Here is a 19719-nt window from a genome sequence, read left to right on the forward strand (position 1 = left end):
GATGAAGAGCCCCTGACGAGTGCATCAGAAGGTCCGGAACTGGGTCCAGAATCCAAGACGCTGCCAACAGATGAGGTCGCAGGAAGGGGAACCAAATCTGACGAGTCCTATGAGGGGCTATTAGAATGATGGTCTTTCCCAGGGCTTTGGCTTTCTCTAATACTTTGGGTATCAGGGGAATTGGTAGGAATGAATAAAGGAGACCTGGAGGTCAATCGTGTACGAGTGCATCCCTTGGGGAATCTCCCGGAGGGGAAATCAGGGCAAACTAGCTTCTGCATTTTGTGCTCATGGGGGATGCAAAGAGATCGCAGCAAGGCTGGCCCCATATGCAAAATATTCTTTCTGCTATTTCTTTTTTGAGGGACCACTCGTGAGGCAACAAAATAGCCCTGCTCAGTTTGTCTGCAATCACATTGGATTTCCCCAGGATGTGCATTGCTATCAGAAAGCGCTGGGTGGATGTAGCCCACTGCCATACTCTTACGGCCTATCGACAAAGGGGATAGGACCTGGTTCCTCCTTGTTTGTTTAAGTACCAGACCACCGACATGTTATCCGTATGAATCGCAGTTGTTCCCAGAGGGAGAGAGTCCTGAAAGTACTGCAATGCCCAGAGTACCGCGCTCTCATCTCCAGGACATTGACATGCAGCTGTGTCTGTTGTTTGGTCCATGTGCCCTGGGTTGCTTTTCCCTGAAAGTGCCCCCCCCCACCCGATCAGGGAAGCGTCTGTGGTCACCGTGGCCAATGGTGAGGGTAGGATAAAAGGATGACCTATCGTTACTCGGAGAGAGGTCAACCACCACCGAAAATTCTTTTTGCATGTGTTTGTTAGAATAATGAGATGTGACACTGAGAGGTCTTGATAGGACCATTGCGTGAACAGAAGCCATTGCAGAATCCGCATGTGCATACGACCCAATGGAATTGCTATTATTGCTGCTGCCATTATACCCAACAATTTTAGCACTTCTGAGGCTGGCACCTTGTCTCTGGAAATGACATTTAGAATTTGCTGATGAAGTACTGATATCCTTTCTAAAGGAAGTTTTAAAGTGGTGGTGGTGGTGTCCAAATCTGCTTCGATAAAAACGATATGTTGCGATGGCGACAAGGCAGATTTTTCTGAGTTTATGGTAATCCCGAGTTGATTGCAAAGAGTAAATGTGGTGTCCCTGGCTTATATAAGCTGATGCCTGTTGGTGGCTGAGAGGAGCCAATCGTCTAGGTACGGAAAACACTTGGAATCCCAAACACCTCAGGTGAGTCGTGACCACTGCCATACATTTGGTGAACACTCTGGGGGCTGTAATGAGACCAAAGGGCAGGGCTTAAAACTGGTAGTGACTGGCTCCCAGCCGGAAGTACAGATGATCCCTGGATGGTCTGGCCATTTTTATGTGGTAGTATACATCCTGGAGATCTATCGAGCACATCCAATTGTCTTTCCCTAAAAAGGGAAGTATCGACTGTAGCGTGACCATCTAGAAGTTCTCTTTCTTGACAGATCTGGTTAGTCTGCTGATGTCCGAAACAGGTCTCCAGTCTCCTGTCTTTTTTGGAACTAAAAAGAATCTTGAGTAAGTTCCGGATCCTATCTGGTCTGCTGGGACTGGTTGGGTGACTCTCTCTTGCAACCTTTGGAACTCTACTGTTGCTTGTTCCCTGTAACTGGGTGGAATGTCTGAGAATTTTGTTGTCAAGGGGGGGGGGGGGTGACAAAGGGAATAAAATATCCTCTGGAAATTATGCTTTGTACCCAGTTGTTGTTTGTTATTTTTAGCCAGGCGTTTAGATACAAAGATGAGCGACCCCTGACTGCCTCCTGAGTAGGACAGTCGGGCCTCCTTTCAGGAACGCTGGTAGGACTTCCCAAAGAACTGGTGTCTTTCTGCCTGATTTTGTGGACCACCTTTGCCACAAGGGTGATGTCTTCCATTATTGCCCCCTCATCTGTACCTGGAATGGGTTCACCACGTGTGTCCAGAAAGGCTCCTTGGGCTTTTCAGAACCACATCTTTCCTCCCTTTTGACTCTTGGAGTAGGGTCTAGTAGGGGTGGAAAAACAGACTCCAACGGCAGAGTCTTTCCTTCCTGCTCACACCTGGTCAGAGTTTCCTTAACTTTGGGTCAGAGAAGAGATGAGCCATCAAAAGGGGTGTTGACAAAGGATGACTTAAAGGACTCTGCAAAGGAACATAAGCACATCCAGGAGTGTCTCCTAAGAGCAATTCCTTTACCCGCTGCCCTACTCGTTCCAACAGCTGCATATGAAATCAGATGCATGGAAGAGTTCACTATGGAATTAAGGGTAGCAAGATGGGATGCAACCTTGTCTGTAGCTCCCTCAGCTACCGTACCTATAGAATATCTCCAAGCTCTTTTAGGAGGTCTCTTTGCACTCTTGTGAAATGTGTGAGGTAGTTCAGTGAACACACGGCAAAAGTCGCTGAACTAAACATGCGCTTCCGGTATCTATCCATGATCCTAGAGTCTCTGTTAGGAGGATGGACAGAGGAAGACGTTTCCGACATCTCCTTTTTGGTGGCTGCTGCCACCACTATGGCATCAACAGGCACTCCCTTTGTGAGAAAGGTCTTATCATGAGGGGCAGAAATAAATATACTGGGCCTCCTAGGGACAGGCTCCATGGTGTCCGGAGACTCCCATGCCCTTTGTGAGACCAGCTCCATAAGCTCGTCGAAGGGTAGAGACACCCAAGAGGTGGAGGGCTGAGACCCAAAAGCTTGCAGGAGGACCAACTCATCCTCAGTAGAGTTGGTGGTTTTCCAGCCACCCTTCTGCTTTAAGATTTCCAAGATATCTTCAGAGGGGGACCGTGGGGACCCTTCTAATTCATCCAAGTCGGTGTCAGATGTGATAGACTCCTGCAGGGTGTCAAGATGCTTCCTCTTGTAAATTCTCTTCCTGGGAACCTCATCAGTGGGAGCTTCTGGTGACGTCTCGGAAGAGCAGGGACCACCCAATGGGGCTTCCTGAGACTCAAGGTCTCTATGCTTCAAAGGGATCTGTGAGGCAGAAGCAGACATAGGTGCTTTTACGGAAGAGGTAGTTGGCCCTGAAGTTGTGGATGTCCTGGGGGACATTACTCTCCTCATGGCTTTAAAAGCACCTCTGCTCTAGTTGGAAGGAACCCCTGGATCCGAAGAAACAGATGATTCCCTTGACACCAGAACAATGGGCTTCGATCCAGAGGTAGGAGCCGAGCTCATTCGACCCAAGGCCCCAAGAGGTAAAGTCGGAACTGAAAGATCGGTGCGACTATCCTCCACGGACCCAACCAGCGAGTGATGGCTCCTAGACTCCTCGATGAGCTCTGAGGAGGTCCGACTAATCGAAACCGATGGCACTAGAGCAGGCATGGGTTACGAAGGCTCCACAATCATCAGCTCCAACTCCTCCAGCTCCAAAGGACCGGTATGGTTCGGAGGAGGAAAATAAGAAGATGGAGGAACAGTTTACAGTTCCAAAACCACTTGGGTTGGAGCTGATAAAAATTTTGCAAACACTGGTGCTTGTAACAACTTCTGCACCACACAATCCACATCCAAATCAGATAGGTTTATTGAGGACCGAAAAGAGTGGATCAAGGGTGTCACTGATTGTAAGATCTGTAACTTAAGTACTCTGGGGACTGGCTCCTAAGTCGATGTCAATGTCTTTTTAGATGTTGTTGGATCCAATACTCTATGCTCCGATGAAGAAGACTTAGAGGAGATTTCAGGGATTTGCCAGCATTATCATGGTCACCCAAAGCTTCCTGAAAAGATGATTTTACAAGTCTTCTATCAGTCAGCTTCCCTTTTCTTTCATGCAGGACCCGGCTACTAAAAGAATGGCAGATAGAACAACTCTCTTGTAGGAGCAGGGCACCCAAACAGTAAACACAATTGACGTGACTATCAGTTACAGACATTTTCTGTCCACACTTTGGACATTTTTTAAACCTAGACTTGGATCGCTTTTCCTTATCCTAATCAGCCATAATGCAAATGCACACAATAAACTTTGCTGAAAAAATATCAAACTACACACACAAGTTAAGATAGAACAACTTCACAACTACACTACAAGTGAAACTATCAAAGTCAACGCACACACAAGTATTAAACTGTAATTAGCCCTTAAAACACACAGGCTCTGTAAAGACAAAAGAGTCTAATTATAAGAATAGAAAAATCTTAATTAGCACACTACTATATTAAAGAGTAATTAGCCCTAAAACAAAACAGGCTCTATAAATCCTAACTACTATCACTAATAACACTATGTTATAACTATAATTACTTCTATTCTACCAAAAAGGCACACCAGAAAGGGAAGGGCGATAGTAAAGGCCTAACAAAAAAAAAAAAAAACAGCCTTGAAATGGTATAAAGAGCTAGGTAATATATAACGTATAAATGTTATGAAAAATATGAAAAAGAGCTAAACTACAATGATGTGAAATACAGGAAATAGCTATATAAGAAAAAGTATACTGGCCCAAGCTGTGAGGAAACCTCCGATCTGTTGCAGCGGCAAACTAGATCTGAGGTAACTCAAGGTACATCAAGGGAGAGGGACTTGGCCTCAAGCTGTTACAAGACCTCGAGCTTTGTAGTTGGCCGACTCGGAGCGATTGGCTCCGAACCCATCTGTAAGAATGAATGAGGAGATAGAACAACTTCACATCAAAATTCTTCGAACAGGAGAGGATAGCCTGGAATGTCTAGCCATCATTGGAATTGAAGAAACCATGTGGTCAATTTGAGGCCTGGAATATCCGGATGAATCAAGCCTGATGGGTCTAAGAGGAGATCTGGACTGCAGTCCAGTGTCCGTGGAGGACATATTAGATGAGACCATAGGAAAGGAAAACAAATCTGTCAAGGCCAAAAGGGGGCAATGAGGATTACATTGCTCTTCAACTGAAAGTTTTCTGAAGAAACTTGGGAATGAGAGGTAGGGAAGGAAAAGCATAAAGAAGAATGGAGGGCCAAATGTGGACTACAGCATCTCTCGGTGACTGTCCATGAGGGAGGATAAGGGTAAAGAACGTGCTGCACTTGAGGAGAGAGGTAAATTGGTTGCAACATGGTTGACCCCACTGGTGGAAGATCATGCTTATCACTGACTGATTGAGAAACCACTTGTGAGGCATCAGAATAGTTCTGCTAAGCCTATCCACTAGTACATTTGATTTTCCTGGAATGTGCATCACTGTAAGAAAACAGATGGATGAGATCACCCATTGCCAAACTCTCACTGCTTCTCGGCAAAGAGGGTAAGATCTGGATCCCCCCATTTGCTGATGTACCAAATCACTAATATATTGTCCATTTGAATAGCAATTGTCCCCAGTGGGAGAGAGTTCTGGAAGGCCTGCAATGATAGTAGGACCATTTTCATCTCTAGGACATTTATATATAATTTGGTCTTTGCTGGGGTCCACGTGTCTTGAACAGTCCGTTCCAAGTAATGCCCCCCAAACCAGGAAGCATCCATGGTCAATGTAGTGATCAGTGGAGAAAGGATAAAGATCTGCCCTTGGTAAATCTCTTTGGATTGGATCCACCATACTCACGAGTTATTGCATATGCTGGACAGTTTTATTGGAAATTGTAAGGGTTGGTGTGGAATGAACAACTGCACTTGTAAAGTTCATTGAAGGATTCTCATGTGAAAACAAGCTGATGGTATTAATAGGATTGTAACAGCCATCGATCCCAGAGCTCTTAAAATCAGTTTGGCTTGAAGAAAATGATGAGATGGAACTTGACTGACATGTAACCTTAGAGAAAGAATTCTGCTCTGTGGTAATAACACTTGAAGATTCACTGTGTCTAGGCAAGCCCCTATAACCTCCAAGACTTGTACTGGTTGAAGTTTGGATTTTGCAAGATTTACGGGGATATCTAGAGAGCAAGTCAACTGAAGAAGATAGTCTCTGCTGATATTAATAGATGCCTGGTTGATGCAGTGAGAAGCCAGTTGTCGAAATAAGGAAGCACCCTGAATCCATGCAGTCTTAGATGAGCTGCAAATACTGCCATGCCTTTGATGAACAACCTGGGGGCTGTGATGAGATCAAAGGGCAGGGCTCTGAACTGATAATGACTGGCTCCCAGTCAGAAGTGAAGGAATCTTCAGGATCATCTGTTAATTTTTATGTGATAGTAGATCTGATGAGCACATCCAGTCGCCTTTTTGGGGCAATGGTAGAATGGACTGGACCATGACCATCTGGAATTTGGAGTTCTTTAAGAATTTGTTTAGATAACTGAGATCAAGGATGAGTCTCGGGTCCCCTGTTTTCTTTGGTACCAAAAAGAACCTTGAGTAAAAACCAGATTGTTTTTTCAGAACTGCTTGCTACCACTGACTGAGTGGAACATCAGGGAGACTTTCTCCTATCCTTGATGGATTTTGTAAAAAGGGCATAAAATATCTTCTGGCTATGATTCGTTACATCCATATGTCTTTTGTGATGGCTGTCCAGGCTTCCGGGTGCAAAGACAATCATCCCCCGACTGTCTCCAGAGAAGAACAGTTGGGTAACCTTTCAGGAATGATCTGTCCATGAAAGAATCTCAAGACCCTTGATTTTGTGGACCTGCCTCTGCCGCATGGCAGGCATCTTCCATTATTATAATTATTTTCCACTCTGTCTCTGATTGAAAAATCTCCATGCGAATCTTGAAAAGGCCCTTGAGATTTCCAAAACCAAATTTTCTTACCACAGCACTGACTTCTTGAGAAAGAATGGATGTGATCTCTAAGGAACATTGTCATCATTCTGTCCACATTATGCTTAGAAAGACTCCGGGAAGACCTGAGGGAGGACAAGAAGTCTTTTTTGGAGTCTCCTGCAAAAAGGGAAACCTCAATCTCGGAGATACAGGCTCCAGAGAGAAGTGCGGAAACTGGATCCAAGGACACCTGCCTGTGTATGTGATAGGCAAGGGTGCCCGCAGAAAGCTGCAAGGGGTACACTTGCATCCTCCTGGAATGGGCTGGCTGGAAGGTTAAATTTCTTTCAATTAAAAAAAAATAAGTTCTTTTTTTCTTTTTTTTTTAAGGGCATTCTTCTTTAAGAATGCCCTTTGCATCCAGTTGCAAAGATGCATCTGCGTCTGTGCGACCAATGGGTTACGTTTTCACCTTCTGTGCCCATGTGGAATTTGAATTCCAGAAGACGTTTGGACTGAGAACAAAGGTACAAGTGAGAGGTAGGTGTGTGCATGTGTGTGTGTAAGAAATAGGTAGAAGTGTGTGGATGTAAGACTTTGGTAGCTAAAGGTAGGTGTGCGTGTGCATGTGTGTGTGTGTGTGTGTGTGTGTGTGTGCGTAAGAAGTGGATAGGTCTGTGTATGTGTGTTTGTAAGAGGGAGGTAGGGGTTTATGTGTGTAAGTAAGAGGGGGGTAGAAGTGTTTAGTAAAAGTCTGTGTTCTGGTAACCGCTAGTCTGTGGCTCCAACTTCTGCCACCCAGTCCACACAAAAGTTTGCTATTAAAAAAAAAAAAAAAAAAACAGACGTTAGCAGTCATACTAGTGTTTAATATTTATAATTAAAAAGTGTGTCTTTCAGCATGTGTACATTAAAAATATTACATTTCAGAAAGAGGGGCTTTTTGTAAGATTAGAAGATCTCAAGGTTACATTTCACCCAGTTAATGAAAAGATGTAATGGAACATGTCTAAATGTGAGTGAAAAAATCATAACAGTGGAGGTATGATTAAAGGCTACTTAGCACATGAAAATGTGCTATGCAGTTTGAAAAGGAAAAAGGTCGCTACCACTGGGGCTGCTTTAATAAGGAAGTACCAAAAATAATGGCAGACATTTGAGTTTTAGACTTCATACCCTCAGAAATTGCATACTAATGCAAACTTTGTTGTTCTATCCACATTCTAAGGAGGTAGGGGGATGTATGTGTATATCATACCTTTCAACTGTACAGATTTTCACAGAATGTCCAGATTTTTGCCTTATATTTTTGGTCTATTCCTCACAAAAAAATTACGCTTTTGTTTTGATAAATCACTGGGATCTGCTAAGGATTAAAGTTACTAAATAATGACGTATTTCAGTTTCAGACTTTAGAAAAATGCATTCTAACACACATCTTGTTATTCTAGCAACTTTCTAAATGTGTCCCTAGTTTTGGGCCTTTGTCCCCAACATTATAACAAGCTTTGTCCAGATTTCTTGTGCTAAGAGATTGTGAGGTATGGTGTGTGCGTGTGTGTGTGTGTGTGTGTGTGTGTGTGTGTGTGTGTGTGTGTGTGTGTGTGTGTGTGTGTATGCATCTATGTATAAGAGGGAGGTAGCATACCCCTCAGCTGTCCAGGGTTTTGCAGAATGTCCAGATTTTTGCCTCATATTCCTCTTAAAAAGGATTGAAGTTGCTAAATGATAGCAGACATTTGAGTTTTAAACATCATATCCTTTAGAAAAATGCATACCAACACAATGTTATTCTAGCAATTTTCTAAGTTCATGAGAAACAGTATTTATAATATTTCTAGCACTAAGATGATGAGGTGTATGTGTGTGTGAGAGAGTGAAATGCCCTAGTTAAAGTTAGCAGGTGGAATTTATTTTCAATTGCATTTTCAATGAGTTGTGAGCTTCAAGGGAAGAGAGGTTTACTGCTGTTCATGCCGTCAGCTTAAAATGTGCAACTGTTTTATTTAGCAAATGGTAGCACTACTGTGATATTGAATTTTAAAGAAGTATTAGCAGGACAGCAGGTAGCATACCTACACCTTGATGTAGAGGGCTGTAGGTTCTACTCCCACAGCATGTAGATTTGCATTTTAAGGGTGGGTGGGGTGCTGCAGTCTTGAGTATGTCCTTCTTTGGATGAGATCCCTAGTAACTATGAACCAGTTTTTCAGCTTGCCACCCATTCCCTATTGCAATATACCAGCTTACTATTTTTTAATGTAACACAGGCAATTTATTCTTTATGGGCAGTAGACACTGAATTTGTACATGAAACACTGAAATATAAAGTTGTTTTCTAGCAACAACCTCTTCATTAGTTTCAGATCTCTTTAATGTGGAATTATTCAGATGACCTTTACTGCTGTACATATTGTGTATATTGACTGATATTGGTGGATTGTAATGACAGAAATCTGAGTGGCCTTTTATGGTTGAAATGTTCTGAATTAGGCAGTTTGTCATTATTGGTTCATATGTTTTATTTCATTGCTTACTGGAATAATGTTCAAAACTATAAATTTAAAATGCACTCTAACAAGTGGTGCTGTATTATACAAGGGATATAATTCAATTAGGAAGGTGAATCAAAGAACTTTTGCATAGCCCTAAAAATGTGTGCAAGGGACCTAAGGTTTGAAAACTGCCCAAAAGTAAACTTAACCTGCCACTCGCCAGATGCCTTTTCTTTGAATGTGAGTTTCAATGCTGTTTCAGTGAATGTGAGTTTCAAAAGTAAAAAAGCTTTAAATGCCTATTAGTGTTTGTGCTATAAAATTTGAAATAAAAGTTGTAAATTAAATCCAAATATCTGTAATCATTGTAGAAGTAATGCATAAAACAGTATGCACACTGAGAGATTTGAACAGTGTTTATGGCAACTGGGGTGAAATAGCCAAGTAACTGGACACTGGAATGGCTGCGTGGGGGGGGGGGCTGTGTGGGGGAGGGCTCTGGGTTTGCACCTCCCTGCAAAAAATCCTGCAGGCTCTCCTGGTGATAGGATCTGACGAAGTTGGATCTGAAACCTTTTTCACCTTAGGAGTAGTAGGATCTGATGAGGTCGGCTTTACGGCCATTTTTATTTTCGAAGGAGGCTCTGAACTTGGAGTGGAAGATGGAGATCTGACAGGGGAGTGCTTCCTAGGCTCCCAGGTCTCCAAAGTCTTCTGACATCTTGAGGGAATTTGAGCCACAGATGTAGAAGGAACTGCAGAAGAAGAAGCAGGCAACAAAAACCTTTCAAAATTAGCTTATTACACCTATCACTTACTGCCCTGGCATTAAAACCTGCACTGATTTCACATGAAATCTGAAGGTGAGCAGGGCTTAAACAATACATGCACTCCCTGTGGGCATCAGGATTTGGTATTTTATGCCCACAAGAAGTGCATTTCTTGAAACTGGTAGGTTTGTCTGCATCTGCCATAACACCACAAACAAAAAAACTATTTAAAAGGCACAGATTCTTCCCCCCCCCCCAAAAAAAAAAAAAGAAGAAAATGCAATAATACAATGATTACCTCAGAAGAGATAAGAAAAAATAGAAAGACTACCAACAATGGTAGGATAGAATTAGCACAAAAAAGTCTAAACTAACTCTACAAAGGGTAAAGAGACGAAGGTCCTGAAGAAAAAAGAGATTTAGTAATAATACAAAAATATAATATCACTCACAACTGACTAATAAACTCCCTAGAGCTCAAGAGTGTGAAATCCTGACTTATCACTAGATTTGAGGTAAAGCAGTGATTAGGGGTATTGTGGTAAAGGGAGGAGCTCAAGAGCTGGATCCTACACTGCAAATGAAAGTGGCCGAGTCAGATTCGAGGACTGGATCCGAACCCAACAGTTGAAGAACGACTGAAAATGACAACATCAGATCATGTACCTTTCAACAGGTAAAGCATCCACTAAAAGTAGCTGAAGAGAGTTCCTAAAGGCAAAGGAGACATCATCTAGAAATACCACTTGAAAGGATGTCAGAAGGTGGACTCAAACAGCACAGTGCAAAAGGAAGCCCTACCCTGATGTGGGTATTCATAGTACAGTATTACTGATGATATGCAAAGTCAAAGTGCAAATTACTACCACAGGCACATTTCTGAAACAGTATAGTTGTGTAAGAACTTACTAGATCTCTGGCTGGAGTGCCAAAGCCAAAACCTTTCATAAGAGTCGCATGTCCAATGTATGATCTATGCCCAAGGGCATAAACATACATAAATGGACATTCGAGTGTAAACCACCAGACTATCTCTAACCTACTCAGCCATGAAAAGGTCTAAGTAGGAAAAAAAATGGCCAGCTAAAAGTGAGGTGGTAAAAGGACAATGGTTCTCCTCAGCCCATGAAGAAAAGGAAGTTTAAGAGAAGGGAGATGGTATGGTGGGAAGGAACACGGCAACAGTGATCAGTAGGACATCAACTGTTATTCTAAGTTCTTACAGAAATGTACTATGGCCACCCTTAGATCACTGTTGCAGTATTCCAAATTATTGGGCAACTTCCAAAGCTTAATAAGAGAGAAGGGTGGTTGGATGACATACTAGAGAATTTTGGGTAGAAAGATCCAAAATAAGACTCCAATCTCCACTTCTAGGAATGAGAAACCATCTGGAGTAGAACCTTTTTGGTATGAACTCTGGAGGAACTCTCTCTCTCTACTGCCTTGCTCGAGCAAGGCTTGGATAATGGGAAGGAGCAAGTGTAACTAGTTGCAAATTGGGGGGAGGAATGCCACTGAAAGCAGGGACTTCCTTCCAAGTCATTCTTTTGTCTTTTTGAATGATGAATAGAATCCATTTGTCCATAGTGATGGGCAGCCAGTTCTTTGAGAAGAGGTGAGCCTTTGAGATAAGGGGACCAGGGGCAGGGCTGAGAGAAAACATAGGATAGTCAGGCAAACTTATCTGGGAAGGGAGGCCTTCCAGATCTGGAATAATTTTCTAGGCATCTTCTTTAACTTATCAGTAAGTTTAAATTCCCTGCAATCAAAAGCAGTGGATTTTGCAGAGTGATTTATCTGGTATCTGGGTACATGCATAAATAAAGATCTGTCTACAATCCTTCATGATTTTACCTTATTCCTGTAAGTTTCTGAACAAGTTAGCAACATCTGTGTTAAACAAAAAAGTCCCTGTTTAAGACGTTTTGTCTTAATGTCCTCTGGAAGGGGTTGAGTGCGTAACCATGAGTACCTCCTAATAAAAGAACCCATAGCAACTGCTCTGTAGGATGTTTCCACTGCATCATAGCTGCATTGCTCACTGTGCCTAGCCATTTGGGTGGCCTGAGTGACCACACACAAGGTCTGCTGTTTACTGCCTAGTTCTTACTGCCTAGTTCTTCCACAGAAGACAATATTTTACTTAGATCTCCCAGGATGGACAGCAAGTTTTAAGTCATCTGTGTCTGGTAATTATTAATGGCAAAAATATTTATAAACCTTCCTCCCCAATCTGTTCATTGCTCTACTGTCTTTATAAGATGGAAGGGCATTAGCAACAGGTAGTAGTTTAGATGGTATGTCTGTGGACATGGAGAACACAGACTGGTCCTGCCACTGTTTTCTTGCACAGGAATTCCAGTTTTGAGGTACTTTGTAAAATCTATATGGCCTTTAATGTCTGGTGACTGTGAATCAGGAGCAGTAGAAGTGGATGCAAATGCATAAAGGAAGACCATCAAAACAGGAGGTACGGGTGCAGGTGTAGGAGTACCTACTTCCAATAGGTCATAAATCTGCTTAGATTTCCATTCAATATGTTTCATCATATTAACTATATTTCCCTAAAAAAAGCTTCTTCCACAGGAGAGTCTGGGAAAGAATGTCTTCATCATCAAACGTCACTTGATCAAGTGAGTATATCTCTGAGGATTAGGCCAAGGAGTTTTCATCTGAGCTATAATCATCCTTTTTCATCCTCAGAGGATGATTCTAACGGCTTCTGTTGGGAAGTAGTAGGACAGGTAGAAGTAAGAGTGGGGCCTGTAAAGGATGGTGGACTGAGTGCCATAATGACCTTGTAGAGGCCCTGTGAAAAATCTATCCACTCCATTTCTTTGGATGCCTGAGGTGAAGGAAAGTTCTTAGTCTTTTGTTTTTTCTTTTTGGGTGTGATGTCCGCCGTTACTAAATGCGCAAGTTCTGACCCCTGACGTACCTCAGTTGGCAACCCTGGTATTTCCTCTGCAATGAGGATCTGTACTATGCCTTTGGGTCCTTCGGAAATGATGAAATGTAGTTTCCCCTTTTCATCAGTATCAGTAATTTCAGTTGATTTGGCCATATGAACCTCAGATGTCATGCTGTTTTCTTGCAGGGTTGTTGTACTGCGGCTTCTAATACCTCAGCAGGTACATCCAAGTCCAGATGGGCAGTTGTAGTTTTAGGCCTAGGCTTCTTAAACTTTTTCTTTTGAACTGATGGGACAACAGGGGTTAAAGGGTCTGGCATTTTAACTTGTGCGAGGTGGTAAAGGGGCTAAGACTCCAAACAGCAGCTGACAAGTGAAAGTTACGTTCATAAGGTCTTGGGGGGGGGATGACAGATCATACAATTCTTATAGTCATGCTCTGCACATAAACAGAAAAGACACTGGGAATGGAGATCATTGTAAGGAGTCTGCCTCCTTCAATTACACTTTCCCCTCCTAGCTGACATCTATTAACAACTGACCACGATTTAATTCAGAAAAACAAGGAAGGTTCCCCAACAGAGAGCTTATCCAAACCATTGAAGGTCAACAGTACCAACAACCATGCATAGAACAGACTGATGGGTGCGAGACCTGTGTTCAAACTGGCAGCAAGATAGTTGGGGGATTTATGTTCATACATCCCCTTATATACCCTTATACCCGTGGGCTTATGTCATATGTCGGTTGTATAGCTCTATGAAGATTTTGGCTTTGGTACCCTGGTCAGATGTCCAGGTTATTTGGTGAGATAACTCAACAGTTTGGAATACTGCAACAGTGATCTAAGGAAGAGCACAAGCACTAGATGCAGCCATCTACTGGTGGAATGCTCACAGATGGCTATAACCAAGTGGGAAAAAATACCATCATTAATTCACTTATTAACAGAGTCTGCTGGAAAATGTAGCACTCTCCTTACCTAAACAGTAGCAGACAAACAACTAGGCTGTTTTTCTGACTACATACACTGTTTTGAAAGGACAAATGTAACAGAACACATTCTCCCCTATGTTTCATCTATGGAAAGAAAGCATAAAGATTTGACAGAAAGGTCGATGAACTGACTGAGTAAATGCTGAGAAACCAAGGTCAGTCTAGAGAGATGCTCAGTCTTCATGAGACACCAAATAGGATACCAACAATCAGAAGAAGCATGGAAGTCCATCTGGAGATTGAGAAGGATACCAAGAACAGTTTTCCAAGAAGCAAGCTTCATGTTCAGTAATCCGGCCACTCAAAAGGCAAATAGATAAACACATCAACTATGAAAAAGTCATGTTTCAAAGAAGATAAAGTCTCTTCATAGGTTCGTTGTCAAGTACTAGGCTAGTTTCTCTTGTGGGACATTTTAAGCACAGACAATTTCCCTTTTAAAGGTAAGACTCAATTGTACCTTGTGTCTGTGAGGGAAACACCTTAACCATTATACCAACCCCCGACTCCTCAAAAGACAGCAATGAAGCAACACCTGCCAAACTGCTTAGTCAGCCTATACTGAGACTGATAAACTCCCAACCCTTCAAAGGACAACAATGAAGGAACACCTGCAAAACTGCTTAATCAATTTATACTGAGGCAGATTTATCTCCTTAAAAATTAATGCGCTAGTATGATGGTACAAATATGAAACCACTTTGCAGCATATGCGCAACCAGTGGAGGTATCAACGGTACTTCTGAAACTTTCAATATTTTATCTAGAAGATGGAGGGACCATGAGAACTACCAGAGAATGCAAACATTAAGATAAAGGTGATCATCCCACCCAAGGATAAGAGACCCTGATCAAAACATGAAGGGCATGAAATAGGTTCTCCTGGACTACTACATTGCTACAAGAAAGTTTTTTTTCTTTCACTGTACTTTATGAATGCACAGGAAAATAGAGGGAATGGACAAAAGAAGAAATAAATATACCCATTCCAGTATGGCGAAATTTGACTGTTGCCAACACCCCCGTCCACTAAAAGGAGAATAACCTGGTAAAGACAACATTTTCCAGTACTGTGGAAAAAAACTTTTTGTCTGACATATTTCCAGAAGCCAAACTAAGTACACATGTAATGCAGCCAAAGATTCAACAAGGACCTACAGCATAGTGTGTCTGAGATGACATCTGGCTCCTCTGCATTCAGAAATATGTCCTGATCAGTAGTCCACTGCTACATTTACATCATTTCTTGATAGACTGGAAAGGAGCGCTACCTACTCCACTGCTTGTTAAGATCCAAAACTACTACTAGCATATGCACATCACAAGGAAGGGTACTGACGTTTCACAGTTCCCCAGAACCTAGAGAACTGAGAACACTACTCTTAACTCCAGGAGACATGCCAGTGAAACTATAAACCCCACAGCTACAATCTGCAGGCCCAGAAATTCAGACACTACAAAATATATCTGCATTACTACCAAGGTGGACAGATCTTGATCTCATGAGTCCTCTTTGAAGGAAAGAGGAAGCAAAATTGGACAGGGTTCTGAGCCAACCCAATACAGGAACTTTTCAATACTGGTTACAGGAAGAACTCCTCCTAGCTTACATTTACACAAGGCAAAGTCAGGGTCAGGTCACCAAAAGGGAGTTGTAGGAATTAACAATAAATCATGCAAATATAAAAATATAAGGTAGCTCTTCTGCCCTACAATTTCCACCATCGCAACCACTACCACAGGCACTATGGTGAAGATAGGGAATGTTAGAAAACAGTCAAAGGAGAGCTCTCTGTAAGGATAAAAAAATGATCTCAAGGCAAAGTGCAAAATCCTCCAGTAGGATTCAGTCTTCTAAGAAGCAAATTTCAAGTCCACAAATCCAGCAGCTCCAAAGGCAAATGGGTAACCACATCGGCTATGAAAATCACATATTCCAAAGAGGATAAAGACCCTCCAAACAACTAGAATGAAGCAACACCTGCAAAAATGCTTAATCAGTTTATGTTGAGACTGACTTTGGTCCTCCAAAAGCACATGAAGCAATGAGACAGCATGAATATAAAACACGACCATGGAACAAACACAGACCTACACTTGTACTGACTGCAAAAGAAGGGTGTATTATGCAGAGCTCCTTTCAAGTTTACCAAGAAGTGACACAAATATAGCAGTGGACTGCTAACCAGGACATCTTTCTGATGGAGGCCCACATACCAGAGGAATGTCATCTCACACACATTAAGCTGTAGGTCCTTTGTTGGATCTTTGGCTGCATTACATGTATACACTACTGATCTAGTGGATATCCAGCATGTTCACAGAAAAAATTAAGAAGCCATGATAGAGCACAGTCATCAGATACTGGAGGGTCTCCATGGAGAACTTCAAAATTTGAAACTGCTGTGGTTAGGAACAGGCTAAACTTCTTACAAATTAAGAAGAGACAAAGGGAAAATACTGAGGTCTGTATCATTTAAATGAGGTACAGTTCCATCAAACTGAAACTCCATTAAAAAAAACACACTGAAACCTCAACAAAACTCCTGATTGACTATTAAAAAAAAGAAGTTATGTTCTTACCATAACGTTCCATCTGAGTAGTAGACTTCATTCTTCTGCACATATGGGTATATGGATCCAATTCGGATCAGAGCCGGCAAAACTTTTCAAGCATCAGCTCCGAGCTCCAAGCTCCTCCCTTACCTATATTACATCACTTCTTCCTATCTAGCCCCAGATCGAGTTTGCTGACACTAAATTGCAACATAACAACAGTTCTAAACAGGAAAAAACCTGAAGAGTGAGGAGGGTGGAGGGAGGGAAGGTGCAGAAGAATGAAGTCTACTACTCAGATGGAACGTTATGGTAAGAACATAACTTCTTTATCTGAAGTAGTAGACTTCATTCATTCTGCACATATGAAACAGAGTCCCCAGCTACTAATATTCCTGAGAGGCCCTTATGGAAGGATATTTTTGACCACCGCAGAGCCAAAGGATGCTCTCCCTCTAGAAATAAGATCCAATTTATAATGAGAGATGAATGTGTGCGAATTGGCCCAAGTCGCTGCTGCACAGATATCGTCTAATGGAACTCTTGACCAGAATGCTCCAGAAGTGGCCATTGCTCTAGTGGAATGAGCCTTCACTACACCAGGAGGAGATAAACCTTTGTCCTTATAAACCTGTGCAATACAAAGAGTTATCCACCTTGCTAAGGACACTTTCGAAATTGCTTTGACCAAAAATGGTTTAGAAAAGGATACAAACAATTGATCCAACTTCCAGAAGGGTTTAGTCCTATGGAGGTAAAAATGAAGCTGACTATGGACATCCAATAAATGAATTAAGAAGTTATGTACTCACCATAACGTTCCATCTGAGTAGGTATCTTCATTTGTCTGCAACCTTTGGGATATGGATCCGAGCCGGCAACTTCTACCACAGCATAGATCCGAGCTCCTAGCTCCTCCCTTTACCCATAATCCCCTGCCAACCCTGACTGACCCCAGATCAAGTTTGCCCTATATAACAACTTGCTAGTGTGTCCCGGAAGGGACTCATGTAAGACAACTCCTACTTAGAATCATATTGGTCAGGGGGAAGGCGGGTGGGATGGTTGCAGACAAATGAAGATACCTACTCAGATGGAACGTTATGGTGAGTACATAACTTCTTAATCTGAAGTAGGCACTTCATTTGTCAGCAACCTTTGGGACAGAGTCCCCAGCTACCTGAATCTTGGGTGGCCTTCATGGAAGGATATTCCGGAGCACTGCAGAGCCAAAGGACGCCCTACCTCTGGAGACAACATCCAGTTTGTAATGGCTGATAAAGGTATGGGATGAAGCCCAAGTGGCTGCAGAACAAATATCATCCAAGAGAAACCTAGATCTAAAAGCAGCCGATGTAGCAACGGCCCTAGTAGAATGAGCGAGAACTCCCTGAGGTGCAGGCCGTCCCGAACTCTGATATGCTAAGAGAATACAGCTAGCTATCCATTGTGACAGGGTAACTTTAGAAACCGACTTGCCTAGGTTGGTTTTGGCAAAGGAGACAAACAACTGGTCGGATTGTCTATGACCAGCCGTTCGATGAATATAAAAGCGCAGTTGTCGGTGCACGTCCAAAGAATGCAGCTTATATTCTCCTTTGTTCTGATAGTTGGGGAAGAACACGGGAAGATTAATAGATTGATTAATGTTTGCTTCGGAAGATACCTTAGGCAGAAAAGACGGATTGATCCTGAGGTAAACTCTATCCTGATGGAATGTCAAATACAGTGCTTTAACATAGAGAGCCTGAATTTCAGAGACTCTTTTGGCCGAAGTAATGGCCACCAGAAAGGCCGTTTTCCAAGAGAGGTATTTGAGATCAACCGTGGCCGCTGGCTCAAAAGGGGGCTAGTCAAGGCCTGTAGAACTAAAGCTAAATCCCATGGGGGTACTACCTCCCTGACAGGAGGTCTGAGGAGGAAGGTACCCTTAAGGAAAGCTTTACAGAGCTTGGAGGTAATAAGAGGGCCAGACTCATGCCCTACATGATAGTGCGAAATCGCTGCTAGTTGCACCTTGACTGTAGAACAGCTAGCCCCCTGATGAAAAAGGGTAGATAGAAAATCCAAAACCGATGTTAAAGGCGCTGTAAAAGGATTTAAATGACGGTGCTCAGCCCAGATGGAAAAGCGTTTCCACTTACTCCGATAGACTTTCTGGTGGATGGCTTGTGTGCTGCTACTAGAATGGCTTTGACTGGTGAGGAGATTCCGGGAGTCATTATCAAGAGTGGAACTGGAGCAACCAAGCCATCAGCTTGAGGTTGACCAGGTTGGGGGTCGGAAGACCCAGGGGGTGAGTAATGAGATCCGGAAGAGGATCCAAAATCCAGGGCGGATGAATCAGGTGAGACCATAGGTACGGGAACCACGTCTGACGAGGCCAGAATTGGGCAATGAGGATCATCTTGCTCCCCAACCAACTGGCTTTCTGTAAAAGTTTCAGCATCAGGGGCAGTGGAGTGTAAGCGTAAAGAAGACCGGGAGGCCAAGCATGTACTAGAGAGTCTCTCGGGGACTCCCCCAGAGGGGGGATTAGGGCGAACTAACTGTTGCATTTGGTATTTGAGGGAGAGGCAAACAGATCACAACAGGGTTGCCCCCATTGGGCAAGTATTCGCTCCGCTACTAGAGGATTGAGAGACCATTCGTATGGAGTCAGGGTTGTACGACTGAGCCTGTCTACTAGGATGTTGGACCGTCCCGGAATGTGCGTTGCAATGAGAAAGCGGTTGGTGGATATCGCCCATTCCCACACTCTCATGGCCTCGCGACAAAGAGGATAAGACCTGGTTCCCCCCTGTTTGTTGATGTACCAGACCACTGACATGTTGTCCGTATGTACCGCAATCGTCCCAATCGGAAGAAGGTCGTGAAGTGCCTGCAACGTCAAAAGCACCGCCCTCATCTCTAGGACATTGATGTGCAAAGAGGTCTCTATGTCATTCCACGTGCCTTGGACCGTTCTGCCTGAATAATGCCCCCCACCCCCACCCCAGGCGAGAAGCGTCCGTGGTCACTGTGGTGATGGGAGGAGGCATCGAGAATGGACGTCCCGTGTGGAGGCTTGGGGACTGGAGCCACCACACGAGCGACCTTCTGCAAGTCCTGTTTAGGGGAATGGGATGGTACAGAGGGTTGCGAGACAGGGACCATTGCACCTGAAGGGTCCACTGCAGGACCCTCATATTCAGACGGGCCAGGGGCAGCAGAGGAATTGCTGCCGCCATGGACCCTGGAGCCCTCAGGACCAATTCCACCGGTGGAGCTTGAAGTTGGAGGATGGCCTGTAC

The 19719-nt window shown here is 43.2% G+C and overlaps 1 protein-coding gene across 1 annotated transcript in view; it reads right to left on the reverse strand.

Moving 5' to 3' along the window:
• WDR19 (WD repeat domain 19) overlaps positions 1 to 19719 on the reverse strand; it is a 3663919-nt gene that overhangs the window by 1081419 nt on the left and 2562781 nt on the right. The window lies entirely within an intron of this gene.

The sequence above is a fragment of the Protopterus annectens genome, chromosome 2.part1 (assembly GCF_019279795.1).
Source record: "Protopterus annectens isolate FY-2018-M chromosome 2.part1, PAN1.0, whole genome shotgun sequence".
Lineage (NCBI taxonomy): Eukaryota > Metazoa > Chordata > Ceratodontiformes > Protopteridae > Protopterus > Protopterus annectens.